General features: G+C 43.9%; 1 protein-coding gene across 2 annotated transcripts in view; it reads right to left on the reverse strand.

Annotated features, from left to right (window-relative positions):
- The window catches only part of PPM1B (protein phosphatase, Mg2+/Mn2+ dependent 1B), a 416865-nt gene extending 402458 nt beyond the window's left edge, over positions 1-14407 (reverse strand). The window contains exon 1 of one of the 2 annotated variants that reach the window (XM_069608458.1): positions 14258-14407. The gene's annotated coding sequence lies outside the window, so the exon portion shown is untranslated. The remainder of the gene's footprint in view (positions 1-14257) is intronic. The other variant, XM_069608457.1, reaches the window with a different exon arrangement.
- Positions 14408-15518: the final 1111 nt, after the last annotated feature.

Raw genomic sequence — 15518 nt, forward strand, 5'->3', positions numbered from 1 at the left:
CACTCTACCCCCTTTTGCAACAACAGGGAAGAACAGGGGGTATTTAGACAGTGGCGGGTGGAGGGGGTGTAGCATGACGTGGGATGCGTTTCAGGGCCAGACCATATGCTCCTTTTTAGAATGCAAACAAGTGTTTGGAGTGGGGGAGTGTGACAGATGGGCACAACTAAGTCACTGGCTAAAGAATCCAGCAGTCAAGGAGGCGGCCACCAGGCAGGTTACCCGACTTGAGAAGTTCCTACTGACACACAACAGGTCAAAAGGCTGGATATCTAACTTGTACAGAATATTGGACGGCGCTACCCCAGAGCTAAATGGCTATTTATGACCCGATAGGAGCAGGTGTTGGGGCAGACATCAGGAGCGAGGATTGGGAAAAATTGTGTAGAAAGATTCCTAAATTGTCAAGGGCATCCCAATTACTGGAAACATGGTACAAGATCCTCTACGGATGGCACTACACCCCCGCCCGCCTTCACAGCACATATCTAGATGCCGACGGGGAATGTTGGAGGGGGTGCGGGAGGGAGAGTACGGCAGTCCACATATGGTGGAAATGCCCATAAATAGAGCTGTTCTGTCGGGAGATACAACAGGTGCAAACCCAAGCATTTGGGATAGGGGAAGATAGACCCCTGAAAAGAGTACTGGTGGGGATGAGCGGGGAGGAAGGAGAAACTACGAGCCCGGGAGAAGGCAAGGGTGGTCCTAACGCTATCAGTAATGACTCTTATTGCGCAGAAATGGAAAGCTTCAATCATTCTCATATAGGGATGTAACGATATACCGTTAAAGATACCGTGAACCACTTAATTGAACAATAATAAGCGTCACATTGTTTATACCGGTATACCATTTATACCGTTAACTGTGCTTTTCAATCTGATTTGGAAAGGCTGCAGTAAGCAATTGCTGCGCAGTCTTGGTCTTGCACTATTGGATGTGCCATCTGCCAAGTAGTTTCAGTTGGAGCAGTTTTTAATGCCATTCCATAAACCACACGCGTCTGACCAGACACAAAATCAGTATGTTAGCAATAGGAAGAATAAATACAGTGCCAAGAAGGAAAAAGGGTTTACTTTGGGTTGGTGGCTTTGGGGTTTATATATTTATAATGGATAATGTTTGCTAAACATATGACAATGGGGGATTTCCCTGGTTCCATCATTGAATTTACATATAATAAGTCACACTGCGAAATTCACTTCTCTGTGGTTATTCCCTGCTGCCATACCAAAGGGTAAGATGTCCGTGATTACTGAACACCTTTTGGCCCGCAAGTAAACTAAAGGCTGTAACGTAAAGAGAGCGTGCGTGTGTATGCACACAAGCGTATACTACCATCAGCACCCATTTATCTGTGGCATGCAGGTTATAAAGATGGCAACATGTTCATCTTCACCAGTAGGCAGTGGGGAGCTAAAAGCCTAAATGACCACTTAAGAAAAGCTATTCAGTTTGCTTTACCAGTCGCAGCAGCTCCCCCCCCCCCCTCCTCCTCCTCCTCCTCCTCTCCACACGTGTGTTTGTGTTTGGTGGAAGCAAGAGGTGGCATTTCAGTGCAAAGTATGTTGAAAAGCCCACTTCTGGCCCTGGGTGCCTGGTTTTGTTTGGGATAATAAATCTGTCATGTATGACCTTTTAGAAAATATTTGCTAAGATTGGTTAACTCCACCTGCTATACCGCGATAACCATGATATACCGTCATTTGGCAAGAAGGTTATCGTACCGCCATAAAACTAATACCATGACACCCCTATTCTCATAGTACAGGTGTGGCTAAGCAAAATCTGGGGACTGGTCGCGCTTGAAGCAACATATGTAATGAATAATAATCCGCTACAATTTGATAAAGACTGGCATTCTTGAAAGACGACTTTAGGGCACAATGCTTTAAACTTTTGGATCTTCACAACCAAGCTACAGGCCCTCAAAGGAACAAAGACATAATAGCTCTCAAGGGGGTGGGGGAGGGTGGTGTTTAACATGTTGTAAAATCAATAAAGAGATTTTTTTTTTTTAAATCAGAGAATGGTTTAAGCGAGAAACAGAAGAACCTCATTAACTATATGATAAAAATACTCTCCAAGAAGTACATTCGACTACTTTATTAAAATGAACCAGTACACAGCAGAAGGGAGTCATTCTCCTGTGCCTTAGTTATTATAGTGGTTGGGTCAGTATAGGTCCATTTTGGACTGAACGGATCTTTCTTTTGGGACTCACTGACTAGCAAGATCCAATGCTGGAAAAGGAGTAAGTTGCTTACCTGTAACTCATATTCGCCAGCATTGGCATCTTTCATGGATTCACATGCGCCTGGCATCCACCCCAGGTATAAAAAGGCTACATTATACGTAGTCACTCCAGGGCTAGAAGCTGAAGACGACCTCGGGGTGGGAGATACATACTCGACGTCCCATTGGATGGGACTGAATCCAAACAAAAGGACGTAGATAAACTACAAAACAGCTGTTTTCTCTTTACATAATGAAGTAATGCGTGTACGAGGATTCCCAGCCAGAGGGGGAATACTCAAACCATTTGAATCCATGAAAGTTACACATATTGAAGAACAGGAGTTGCAGGTAAGCAACTTACTCCTTCTGAGGGACGTTCCGCCCACGGATTCCTCATCAACCTCCTTACCCGCCCCTCTTGGGGTAGGTAGTACACCTTGGTGCTGCGGTCCCTCAGCATCCGAGTGCTAGGGAAAAAGGGTGGAATGAGGTCATGTGGCCGGCACATACATATACATACACACACACACACACACGCACACACGCACACGCTCCAGCATCATGGTAGGCTTGTTGGAAAGAACTGGCGTCGAGCCGTGCTACACACCCTGGAGGCGTAAATGTTTTTGAAGAGCAGATGGCGATTGGATAACTCATATAGCCTTCTTTGGTAGTCAGTAAAGCCCAAGTACCGGGGTTGTGTGTTCATGCATAGGTGAGACAGTTCAGGCTGCTATTTTCTTTAACGCTTGTAGACAATTTGATGGTGCTCCGATTGGCCTCAAGAAAAGGGCATTACAATTATTGATCTTTGCTCCATTAACTGCTAGGGATATTGTTGCATAGGGGCTCATACAAGCAAATCTTTGTAACATTAAATAGTAATTAGTTGAACTTAAAATGCTATGCACTTTAGGATCTATGGGGAGCGTGGAAGGCTAGAAGACCAACCAGCAATTGCAATGCTTGGGCACTTTTTTTTTATTATTTGATTAGTCGATTGGCTGGAAACTTGTGTTTCATCCTTCCACAAGCTCTGCCTCTAAGGCAGTGCCTGTGAGAGGAATGCAGTATTTCCGACTTCTCATGCAAGAGTGTGGCTACAAATGGAAAGAGCAATCTGAGAACTAGGATTCCTCATTGTCTTTTAAAATGAACACATTACTTCAACTTCCCTCATATGAACTGTTTTGTGGGGGAGGGGGATGGCAGAGGAGATTTTAAAAATTATACAAAAGTAACCTGGCTGACCGATCCTGTACTGTTAAGTGGTGCCTCATTATGCTTTTAGGACCCCTACAGCTCAGTCTGACTTTCTGAATTCTCGAGTGCTACAACACATGTCCTACAGAGCTGTCAATTTGTGGCAGCCATTCTTTCTGTGTAATGTCTGTATTGCTTTCTAGAGGTTAAATGCAGGCAGTCATTTGAAACAGCATGTCGTGTTGAGCAGTGCATATTTTTGACACTCTTGTGGTTGCTCACTACTCACTATTGACACACTGTTGCAGTTGTGGGCGGGGAGTACAGCCATTACTGCACTCCAGGAAAATCCCACCACTCCGATTACCTAAATATATCTACTAGCATCTAGTATAATTGTATAACTAATATTTCACTGCACTGCCTAAGTTTGCAACCATATGGAGTGATATTACTCTACAAAATTGAATCCAAGATGATTTTCATTACACGTATTAATCCAAGTGAGTTTTAAATATAGGTTCATTTTCCCCACTGCTGTAATGTTTAAATGTAGGTGCTTTTTCAAACTGCTGTGTATTTTAAATCAGTCAATGTGTACTTGTTAGACCTTCCAAAGTGCCTGTTAAGTGCTAGAGGCTGCCCCCAATAATTGATGTGACCCATTGTGATATATTAGCGTATGATCTTGTAATTTTAGACCATACATTTACAGGTATGCAACATGGTGCTGTTGTGTTATGGGAGTACTCTGATTATAAATAGGAGTAAGACTCAAATAATGCCAGCACACCCCAGGTTAATTATACAAGGCACTGAAATTGAATATACGTCACAATATAAAGTAACCTAGGAGTAGATTTTGACCAGCTGCAAGGGTACCAGACATGTATAGAGACTCGTACTAGGAAGGCGGCACAGCCAACTTCCCCAGTAGACCAATTTGTTAAGAGAACGGGTGGATTCACATATGTGGGAGCCAGGCGATTATATACAATGCTTTGCACCGGCTATCATAGATGGTCTGGAGTACCTGAGAAAAAATTGCTTCAGTGCATTTTTTTGTTTTGTTTTTTTTTATATATTTATAACGCGTTGAAAGCCCGCAGGCATCAGGGCGCGACAAAGACACAGGTACGGTGGAGTGACACGACAGAACAGAAAACGGGAAGGATCAGGCTCTACATGGCCACAGAGAGTAAGTGATAAGGGATTTCTTACTTGAATAGCGTGGTTTTCAGCTGTTTCTTAAACAAAAGGAAATTGCTTTCGAGTCTGAGATTCCGAGCTAGCTCATTCCAGTAGGAGATGGCCTAGCTAAGAAATGCTCTGCCTAGACCTGTAGGTTTTGCTCTGGGGTGACTAGGCTTGAGCAATCCTTGTTTAGCGGATCTCAAGCTTTGTCCTGGCTTGTACCAGTTGAACTCTTTCTTCAGGTATACTGGAGCTGTTCCATTAAGACAGCGGTGAACCAGTGTCAATAATTTGAAAATGATACGGTCAGTGACCGCCAGCCAGTGTAGGTCTTTTCTGTCTGTTGTAATGTGTTCGCATTTGGACTTTCCCACAATGGCCGGACGGCGTTATTCTGGATGATTTGATATTGCTTTAAGCAACTGCTGCTGGCACCCAGCAATAAGGCGTTTCCGTAGTCCAACCGTGACAAGATGGTGGCTCTGGCTAGTGTGGCACTGTTTTTGGTGTCAAGAAGCGGTCCAATGCGGCAGAGGAGCCTCTGGTAATATTGACAGTTCTGTTTTAAGTAGGCGGTTTGTGCTTCGGAACCTAGAGATGATTGTAGGTATATGCCGAGTGTTTTAACTTTGTTAGACACCGTGATGGGCAAGTATTTTATGCGGAATGATGTGTAATCAGGGACTAGGTTTTTTAAGGCTTTTGTGGAGCCAAATGTCATGAGCTCCGTTTTGGTGTTATTAAGGCACATCCAGTGTGATTTCATCCATGTTTCTATTGCATTATAGATTTCTGATAATCTGTTGTCAGTATCATGGTTCCCGCACAGTTCCATGATGAGCTGTGTGTCGTCTGCAAAATTGGTGAAGAAGATCCCTAGATGAGTGAGAAGGGTGCAGAGACAACAGATATACAGATTAAAAAGCAGGGGGGAAAAACTAGCGCCCTGTGGAACACCACAGTCCACTGGGCTGGAGTGCGTGGAATGTCCTCCCCAGGTAATTTTAGAATTTCTATCCTCTAAGAAGGATGAAATCCAATCGATAGCTTCCTTAGAGCAATTCCCAGCTTTTTCTAGGGCCTCTCGAAGCTTGCCGTGATCTGATAAATCAAATGCAGCCGAGAGGTCCAAAAGCACTAGCAGACCTGCCTTTCCCTTGTCCAGGATGCCTAACATTTTAGTTTGTAAATCCAACAGGGCAGATTCGGTGCTGTGGGCACTTCTGAAACCCGATTGTTGGGGATGCAATAGGCAGTGTTTGTCTATGTACTCTTGTAGCTGTTTTGTGGCAATTTTATCAAAGATTTTCAACAGAAAATTGCAGTTGGTGATAGGCCTAAGGTTAGTCGGGTCCTGTTGGTCTAGACCAGGTTTTTTTTTTTTTACCAATGGTGTAGCTCGACTGTTTTTATTCCAGCGGGGACTTTCTGATCCCTGAATGAGGAGTTTGTAATGCGACATAGAAAGGGGGCGAATACTTCTGTGTTGTTTAGAATGAATTTAGGAAGTAGGATGTTTTCAGAACAGGAAGTGCAGTTCATAGATGAAAGCGTATCCAGCATATCTTCTACCGATACGGGTAAGAAATGAAATTTGGGAATGTTAAGTTCTGGAATACCTTCCCTATTTTGGTCTAAGGGTAGCGTTTCTGATAACATACAATTATGTTATCTTTAGCTTTTGTGATTTTGTTGGCGAATGCCATTTGGACCCGTTGGTAGTCTGCTAGGGTAGGCAGAAAAGGTGGTGAGAGTCGGTGGTTTTTCAATAGATTTTAAGATTTGAAACAGCTTGCCTGTTGAGTTAGAAGCCCCCGTAATTTGGTCATTGTAGTAGTTCTTTTTGGCTTCAGTTAATATGGCTCTATATGGAACGTCAGATTTTTCCCAATGTTCTTTGTCGGACTCAGAGGATGTTTTATGCCATTTTCTCTGCAATTTTCTATATCCAGTTTTAAGTGTGGCAAGTTTGGGCGTGTACCAGCTCTGGTGGTTGGGATTGGGCCGGACTTGTTTACTTTTAAGTGGAGCCTGTGCGTCTAATAATTCCTGGAAATGGGATCCGAATGTGGACGTGATGGAATCGCAAGGATCATCATCAGTAGTATTGTCCATGAAGTGTGTAACAGCTTGTCTTCGTATTTCTGGAGTGATTTTCTTCAAATTCCTACTTTAGATGGATTTGGGAGAGTTGTCAAAATATTTTGTCTTGAAATGTAATGACAGCGAGGCTTCGATTTTATAGTGATCAGTCCAGATACAGGGTATGGTGTTTTGTCACTGTCAGTTGTATATAGTTGATGATAGTCGAGTTGGTTCCCAGAGTGGATGGTAGGGTCTTTATTAGCTACAGAGTAGTTGATGTTTTGTAGGTTCTTTTCGAGGCTTATGGCGTCCTTGTCGCTAGGGTTTCCCCGCCATCTGTTGAGATCTCCTAAAAGGACCGGCCCCGTGTTTGTTCCCTTAAGATTGTTAAGGATGTGGCAAAGTTCATCATTAAACTCTGATATTAGTGATGGGGGCCTATAGATGGTGAAGAGGTTAATGCAATTGTTATGGGAGGGTGTGAGCTTGAGGTGAAGGACCTCACAACCAGAGCACTGGATTTTGGCAGTGAATAGTTTTAAACTCCGTTTGGCTATTATGGCGACCCCTCCTCCCTTACCGGTTTCTCTATTTTCAAAGTAAATATTGTAGTTTGGGGTGACAGCACAGTCAATAGTAGGGCCTGCTGGTTCTTGTAACCAAGTCTCAGTAAGAAAGAGGATATCCAAGTTGTCTTCCACGATATAGTCATGTATGCCTTGCTCGTGTTTATTTAGTGACCTGGTGTTTAGTAAGGCAATTTTGATGTTAGTCATTTCTGGGCTAGGGGGTACCTTTGGGTTGGAAGTTGCTTTGGTTCTGTCTGATGTAATTTGGAGAAGGTGTGTAGGTTTACTGTCATCGTGTTTTTGTATGGTCTGTGCTTTTTCTGCCTCTGGGGTTTTATCCAAGGTGGGTGGTTTGGGCGGCGTATCCTTGGTACATATAAAGTTTACGACTAGTTGATCGTTTCGTAGTTTATTGGCCTTTGAGAGTAGCTGCGAAAGGGTAGGGTAGCCCATTTCTTACCAGTCTTGTCTTCCCAGTTGGCAAGAGAATTGGGCAGCATGGATGGCCGACCCCCGATGTCGGCCAAGGACCGGCGTTGACCGGCACCGTCCCAGAAGCGCTGGCGCTGAAGCGCCTGACGTTTCCCTATGTGCAGCTCAAGTGCTGCTGGGAGATGTAGTTTGTGGAGCTGCCTTGTGAGCTCTATTAAAACCAAAACAATGGGCTTTTGGCTTAGATTTCCTTCACTCGATTTTTAAATGTTTACAAAATACCAAGAACAACGGCGCTTGCTTCCTAATGCTAGCAGTTCATATAATGCAGAGGGTTGTCACACACACTGCTGCAATAATCAAGTAAATGCGGGCAAACAGAGTTTCTTAGTTTCTTTCTGGTAAAGTTTGTATGGTGTTTTGAAGGGATATTCTGAAGAAGACTACTGGGCATTCCCAGCTATGTGTCCATGGTCATTATTCGTCTTGAGCTTTCCCTCTTAAAGCTATGGGCCTGAAAAAGCAAACACTTCTGTATATTTAGTGCCCTACAAACCTCCTACTAGAGAGTCTGGGTAAAGTGACTAAGGGGAACAGATTAACACCTAACTACACAATTCGATTCTTTGAGTGTATTGGTTGGGATCCCAATTGGGAGATGGATTATTATGAATCAAAGCAATCTCTGGTGAGGTATATGGATTTATGGGATTGGTGTGAAAAATGTTCACATCTTATCAACCTTAAGGAACTATACCTTTGTCGTCAATATGTTCTACTATTACAAAAAGGCTCAGCCTTATTTAGTCATGCCACTCTAAATAACATCATAGATTTATACTTTTGTTGAGACTGAACCGACTCGCTGTTTTTAAGCTCTATAGGCCCATCTCTCTCCGTGCTGGAAGATAAAAAGATACTGGCGTATAGGTCAAAACTCGCTAGACTTGGAAGATGCCTAAACATGTCCTTTCGGAATGCCCAAATTTAGGTCCATTCAAGATTATAGGTAAATACGTAATTCACATTGACACAATTAAGTCTCAGACCTTTTGGAAGCGCTGTCTAAATACCAAGAGAGCCCTGCAAATGGTGCTGTTTAGAGTCTGGAGCATGGTGTCAAAGAAATTGGTCATAGAAGAATTTAACTAATTAAGTCAGTATATGTTTAATCCAGAAGGACTTGTTAAAGTCCCTATGCCTAGTAAGTGGATGTGATTAGTTGAAGGAACACGAATTTTATTGTATTGCAAGGATGGTGCATTTTTTCGGTGTTCAGATTTCTGTATTTGGTGCAGATTCTGATGTAAAGTTGCAAATTGATTGTTTTGTGATAAATGTTATATGTCTAAAGTTATGTATTAACTAAAACAAATAAATAAGAAGCTGCGTGGCCCATGAGGCACTGCTGATTATATATACGTTTAGTGATTCATAACAAGTGACTAGGTGGAGCAAGGATCCGTAAGCAAGAGATTAGACAAGTAAAAAAAATAAAGCCATGATTTTCAAGCAGGAGATTGCCCTCTCCACAGATAAGCAATGAATGTGCACAATTGTGAGAACAGAAACAAGACAAATGTGATAAACTGTCCCCTGTTCGTTAATCAGAAGTAACTAAAAGGGGAATAAAGAGACTGCTGGGTGTGTTTGGGGATTTACACTTAACAGATGGTGAATTATCTTTCAAGAGTTTTCCTTGTATTGCAATGAAAATAAATAAATGACCAGTTCTTGTTGAAAAATGTAAATCAAAAAGTGGAGTTTGTGCGCTTTGGCACTATTAATATAGCCCAACCAACTATTGCAGCTAGACTTCCTGTTCTAATGTTAGGTTGCTTTCCGTTGTGATCTGCGATATCATCCCATGCACTGCATCATGTTTTTGAACACTTCCCATGTAGGGCTCAAAATTGCTGGGAGCCATTTAACTTCTGCCTCTACCCTAGGAGAGACTGGCTATCTTAAAACCAAGTTACCAGGAGTTTTTTTTGGCACTCCAGGCCAACTGGTGCCTTACAACAAAACATCGGAGTGTTTTAGAATGTAAATGAAGAATTAGGACACATCTAGAATCCATTTAAATGTAATGGAATACAAAAACGGTACGAAAATGAGGGGAGCCAGGAACTATTTAGCTCCTGCTTGTGGCCTAAAAGAGCCTAGTCAGCTCGACAGCTGCATCTACTTTTGGCTCTTCGGGCCAACTGATGACGAACAAACACGTGTGAATTAAACTGTGTGTTTGGAACACTGTAAATAAACATTAGGACATGATCTATACAACACAAAGCTTAAGGGATTAAGCTAACGAACGACGTGATATAGGATTGTATTATATGTAAAAGTTAGGTTTGCGGATGAATATGCACCCGCTCCTGGTTCCCCAGTGGTAGCTCCTGGTCACGGGTTAATGCCGGATACGGAGGAGCTGCTTCTAGCTACTGCTTATCAAATCTTAATTGTAATCCCTGCAAAAAGACAAAAAGTAAAGAGTACATTTCATGCGGAAATTAGATGTGGAAAGCGCTGTGCAGCTTCTGCCTACTGGAGGATGCTGGACACTCAGGGACTGTTTGAGCTCTTGCTCATCAAATCCTAATTTGGAACCCTGTCATGAATAAGATTATTCTTGAAAAATGAAAATGCAGACAAAGCAACTTAAGACAGATCATTGGAAAACTGCAGCTGACTAAATGGGTCCCAACAGCTTACTTACATACTGAAAAACCCATTATTTGTAATGGGCGTGTGCTTCACAGGATTGCTTCCAAGTTATGATTGGCGGTGAAGGATCCACTGTGGCCAGTGTGGCACACTGTACCTTCCAACAGCACAACCTTTCCCCCCCAAACTGGACAGGAGAGAACTATCTACAACTATTTTTCTGCAGAGACTTAAACAAGATGCCAGTGATCACAATGTGAACTTGGCAAGTAAGAAATGGTGTGCTGCGTTTACGTGGGCAACCGAGGTAGCAAGTGACTTCTTTGTCTGGCTAGTAGCCTGCAATTCTCCTTTGCCCCGATCTTTGCATACCAACAGAATTGTAGAGCCTTTTGGTGACATTAACAGCTTCTATTAACCCATTCCCTCACTGCTTTTATCTATAATTCATGCATAGATGTTAGCGATTGGTTCAATTTATGGGAAAGTAGTTAGGTCCCAGCATTAGGAGGTGTGCCTTCTGTACAAAACATACATCCAGTATTCTTACGAGCATATCGGAAAACGTGTGGAATACACTCCCTTTCTCTTATCCTCCACCTGCATGATCTGTTCCTGACCTTTAGGACACAGGATGATGCACAAATCTTTGCTTTGTACAGAAACAATGCTGATCCTCCATTAGATATCAGGATCTTGTGTAGGAGCATAGGGCTGCCACAATGTGACCAGTAGCTTCCCACCTTTCGGCACAAATCCACACAACCAAAATGGGAGGAATACACCCAGGTGACAAAACATGATTAAAGGATCATTTTCACGGACAGTTCTTTCGTGCTGATAGAAATACATGTTGCTTAAAGTAGCCCAAATCAAACCTTTCCAATAATAAGGGCCACGGTTCACAGAATCCTTGGTCACTGGCGTGTGATGGGCAAATAAATACAGCACACATCAGAGAAACAGGATCTAGGTTTATTTGGTGCAGAGTTCCAGCCCTATTAACAATACTTTGAGTATCAGTAATTGCCAAATACAGATATTCACCTAGACTACCCATTATATATTGTACAATTATGTGTGTATCCACTTAAAAGACATTCACGCACACCAACTAAGGCATTTTGAGATGTAAAAAGGGGAAAGATGTTGAAAGGGCAGTAAATGCCACACTTAACACGTGATTGTCAGTTTAGTGTAGATGTGCGTACCCTCATATGTAGGATAAGAATTGTCTACACGACATAGTCTGCAAACTTAGAATAGAAGGTAGGATAAAGGCAAGATAAGGATCGGATATGGTCGTATAATTGTAGGAACAACATGCAAAGAAAAGCATCAAGTTTCCAGTTCTCTAAAGAGAGGCTGGCTGCTAGGGCCACTGTGACAAGCTTGAGATTTCAGCATGAGATCACTGTCAAAGGGCTTCTTTTAGAAACATCGGCCTGCAAGATCAGATTAACATCATGTATCAGAAGAAAAAGACAGATGTGACTAGACATCACTGCTGTTGCAAGTATCCACCAGGCAGAGAAAAATATGTATTCACTCGCAAGACTGCAACTCACCACGAAAAGTGAAATAACGGCTGACTTCGGCATGAGTTTACACAATCAGAGTAATGGTTAAAAAAAATGGCTAACAGTCCAGAAATTCCCACTTTGTTCATGAGCCTTCAAGCTCGGTGCCTTAAAACAAAGCAATTCTACTGCAGCAACGATAAGGGAGTGACTCATGAAAACATTTACATTCAGAAATAATAAAACAAACAAACATTCAACTTGTAAAGAAAGGAGCTGGTGGTTAGGCAGTCTAACATTCTAAGTCTCTTCCCGAACAAAAGTGAGAAGGGTAGCACTGAAGGAATTGGTCGAGTGGAGATAAACAAATGCTGACCAGTGTCAAAGTCACTTCTTACAAAGAGGCAAGACACTGCAAATCTATAGCACTGAGTCCAGATAATTTAGCTCCATTCGTTCTCAAAATATGCAATTCAACTATCCTTCATATAGGTCTTATTCGGCTGGCAGGTTTGCTTGTCCATTTTTTTCTTCCCCACACAAGAAATGCCATCCAAGGCAAGCTTAGAACACAAACAGTTTTTCATGACAGTTTGCTAATGAGATAAGCGGACCCGATGGATCGCCCAATATTAAGAGTTTGATCAAATGAGCACATACAACCTACTTTCAGCAGGAACAACTTGAAACATTCTCTTCCCTCTGAAATTAGCGTTTTGTGGACATGGGGTCAGGAAAAGGAAGGAATGAAAAAAGGTAAAGGGCCCTCTAGCCCTCGATAAGCACATAAGCAATATTTCTTTGACATCTCTTCATTGGCTACCTGTGGCTGCAAAGATCAAGTTCAAGGCCCTCTGTGTTGTCCATAAGGCTTTCTGGGCCTGGGACCCACCTAAATACTGTCCCTCACACGCCCTCCACTCATCTACCTCCAACCTTCTGCTAGCGAGCCGGTTCTCCGAGGAGAGATTTGGAGGGAGATCCCTATCCTCAGCAAGTGCATCCCTCTGGAATAACCTCCCTGCTGCCCTCAGTCTTGAGCCTGACCTTTTGTTCTGGAAACTCAAGGCCTTCCCCTTCACTTCCTTCACTCTCCCTCTACCCTGCTAACCTAACCCTCCGCTCCATCTTAGAGCTTGCTGACTGGCCACCTGGTGTACCTCAGAGTCTCACCGGTCCCGGCACCCCCACCAGTCCTCTCTCACACTTGCCTCAGGGCCCTACTCCCACCCACCACCACACTTAATGACCAATGAAACGAGCAAATTAGATATGCAAAGAGAAGACTAACAAGGCATGTGCATATAAGGGAAATGTGTATTCTGCTATGTACAGAAATTGAGTAGTTAGGAGAATACTTGGAGGATATAACCAGGTGCATGTGCAAGAGAGGAGCTTAAGCAAGTAGCGTGTTCAAACCTGTGTTGATCGTGCTTTTCGGGCAATCTAAGACACGCGTACAAGTCCAAATGCCAGATCAGGGGGAACAGTACAGCAGTGGCAACAAAAAAAAGTCACGCTCAGAGAGGCGATTTTCGCCAGCCACAATAAGAGAACTTAAAAACGTAACTAGATTTGGGGGTGGAGGTTTCAAAGAATGCACAAGAACGTTTGTCTAGCCTCAAAATAGGCATGGGGCGAACGTTTTTTCAAGCCAGACTTTTGGTGTGGTGGGCACCTCTTAAAAGTCAGCATTCTGAGAAATCAGAAGTCGGTTAGAAGCAACCAACATATGCATAGGTTTCAAGTTGCCATGCATGAGAAGGCCAATTAGTCCTGGTAGTTTCCTTTTGGATTCTCTGACATGCAGTCATATTTACCATTTGAAAGCTATGAAAACTATAAGTCCCAGAATACCAAGAAAAGACTGGACTGGGGGGCCTGGTCACGCGTGGCCACATGACACTTGAGCGGTCTAACATAGAAGTTAATAGTGGCTTAAGTATTTTCTGGGAATGCTCTAGGATTGTTTGGACTACGATCTCAATGTAATCTATTGAGCTGTATTAATCGTTGGGAGAAAGAAAGGGGTTTAACAATGGAATAACAACCGTCAAATAAGTGTTAAGTAGGGAAGGCATCTGGAGATCAGTGTGAATTTGGGCCTGTGCAGGGATGGGGGCCCTTCCCACATTACAAAGTTCATTTAGGTATACACATGAGGTTGACGAGTCTGGTACTCGCACCGAGTGGCATCTGGAAAAGCGAGGCTCGCTCGAATGTAAGTTGCCTCAATGGGCCGGGTTTGCAGCGCCCCTGGGTGACAGCGGAGGCAACGGCACCCTACCCCGCAGCCAGGGGGGAACGGGATGACCGCTGCCTTTGGACGCCGCGTTCCCGGCTCACCTGTGCCTTGCGGCTGCTCCCGGGCGCAGTGGGCCTGGTGGCGGGCGGCGCTCCGCACACACGGGGGCTGCGGGGTCGGCAGTCGCGACTAGTTCCCATCACAGGAAACGACCTAGCGACGACGCCACGTCACGTGACAAGCACGTAACCACCACGGATTGCGCATGCGCGCTAGCCCCGGTCTCAGCCCTACCTCCTGTGGGCTAAGCGCTGTCGACAGACCTGTCATCCAGTTTCGGATACCAATTGGTGGAGTCCCTGCGGGAGGGTGTGGCAGAGACATAATAGCAATAGAGCGGAGATTGAAGCTAGAGTGCCAACCGAGACACAACGACCTCTGCCACCGGCTACAGAGAGTACATCCGGGGTTTGTGCGGCGCTGGCTGACGCAGCTGGTCCGTGTTTCTTGAAGGGTTGACCGGAGTTCTCTCCGATGTCTTTCAAACGGGGGCCGTACGTTCCTGAGTCATGGGTTCAGGTTAAACTAATGGGGCTGAAAATACATTGGCTGGGGTCTGCGTAGAGATTAACTTGAGGGCCTTGAGAGAGTAAGGTTGAATGTTATGTTTTAAGTATGTGAACTTGGGTGATACGGCATAGAGAGAAAGGTACAGATGGGGTTAAAATCAGTTTTGAGGTTTTGTAGGGATCCAGCTGAAGTGGGCGAGGTTATCGAAAGAAACAGCATATGGGGTAGGAGGGATGGGAAGTATGTTGTAGTGGTGCAGAGACTGGAAACACGGTTGTGGATTGAAGGCTTTAATGGCAATTCAAATTAAGTAGGGTATTGCAATGGTTACTGGTTAGGGATAAATGAAGTCTCGTAGACCTACATCACTTCACTGCTGTTGCTTGTGGGGATTGGCGTTAGGGTCTTGAATAGTTAATATGTCCTTTATAGACACAGGATGCATGCTTGTGTGCAGGAGGGGCGCCTCTTGGTCTCTGCGCTCGTGCATGCTCAATTGCAGTCTTGCGAGATCTTAGCGGTTCCGCGAGGCTGCTCCTCCCCACAGACGGCCCAGAGAAAGTTGTATTTTATTGTTTAAAGTGTGGACCTTGTTCAAGAGCAGTGAATCTCTGTAAAGGGTGTAGATAACCAGCATTTGGTTTCTGTGTTGAGCTGTGCTTCCATTGGCGTTAGTCCTTGGTCATGTGTTTTTGAGAAAGCCACGATTTGAGAGCTTTACAAAATTCGAGAATTGTGTGGGTATTCCAAGCTGATAACGTATCCAGTGTGTGCGTGACAAGAGAAGGATTG

This window comes from Ambystoma mexicanum, chromosome 4q, assembly GCF_040938575.1.
Source record: "Ambystoma mexicanum isolate Mex_15411 chromosome 4q, UKY_AmexF1_1, whole genome shotgun sequence".
NCBI lineage: Eukaryota > Metazoa > Chordata > Amphibia > Caudata > Ambystomatidae > Ambystoma > Ambystoma mexicanum.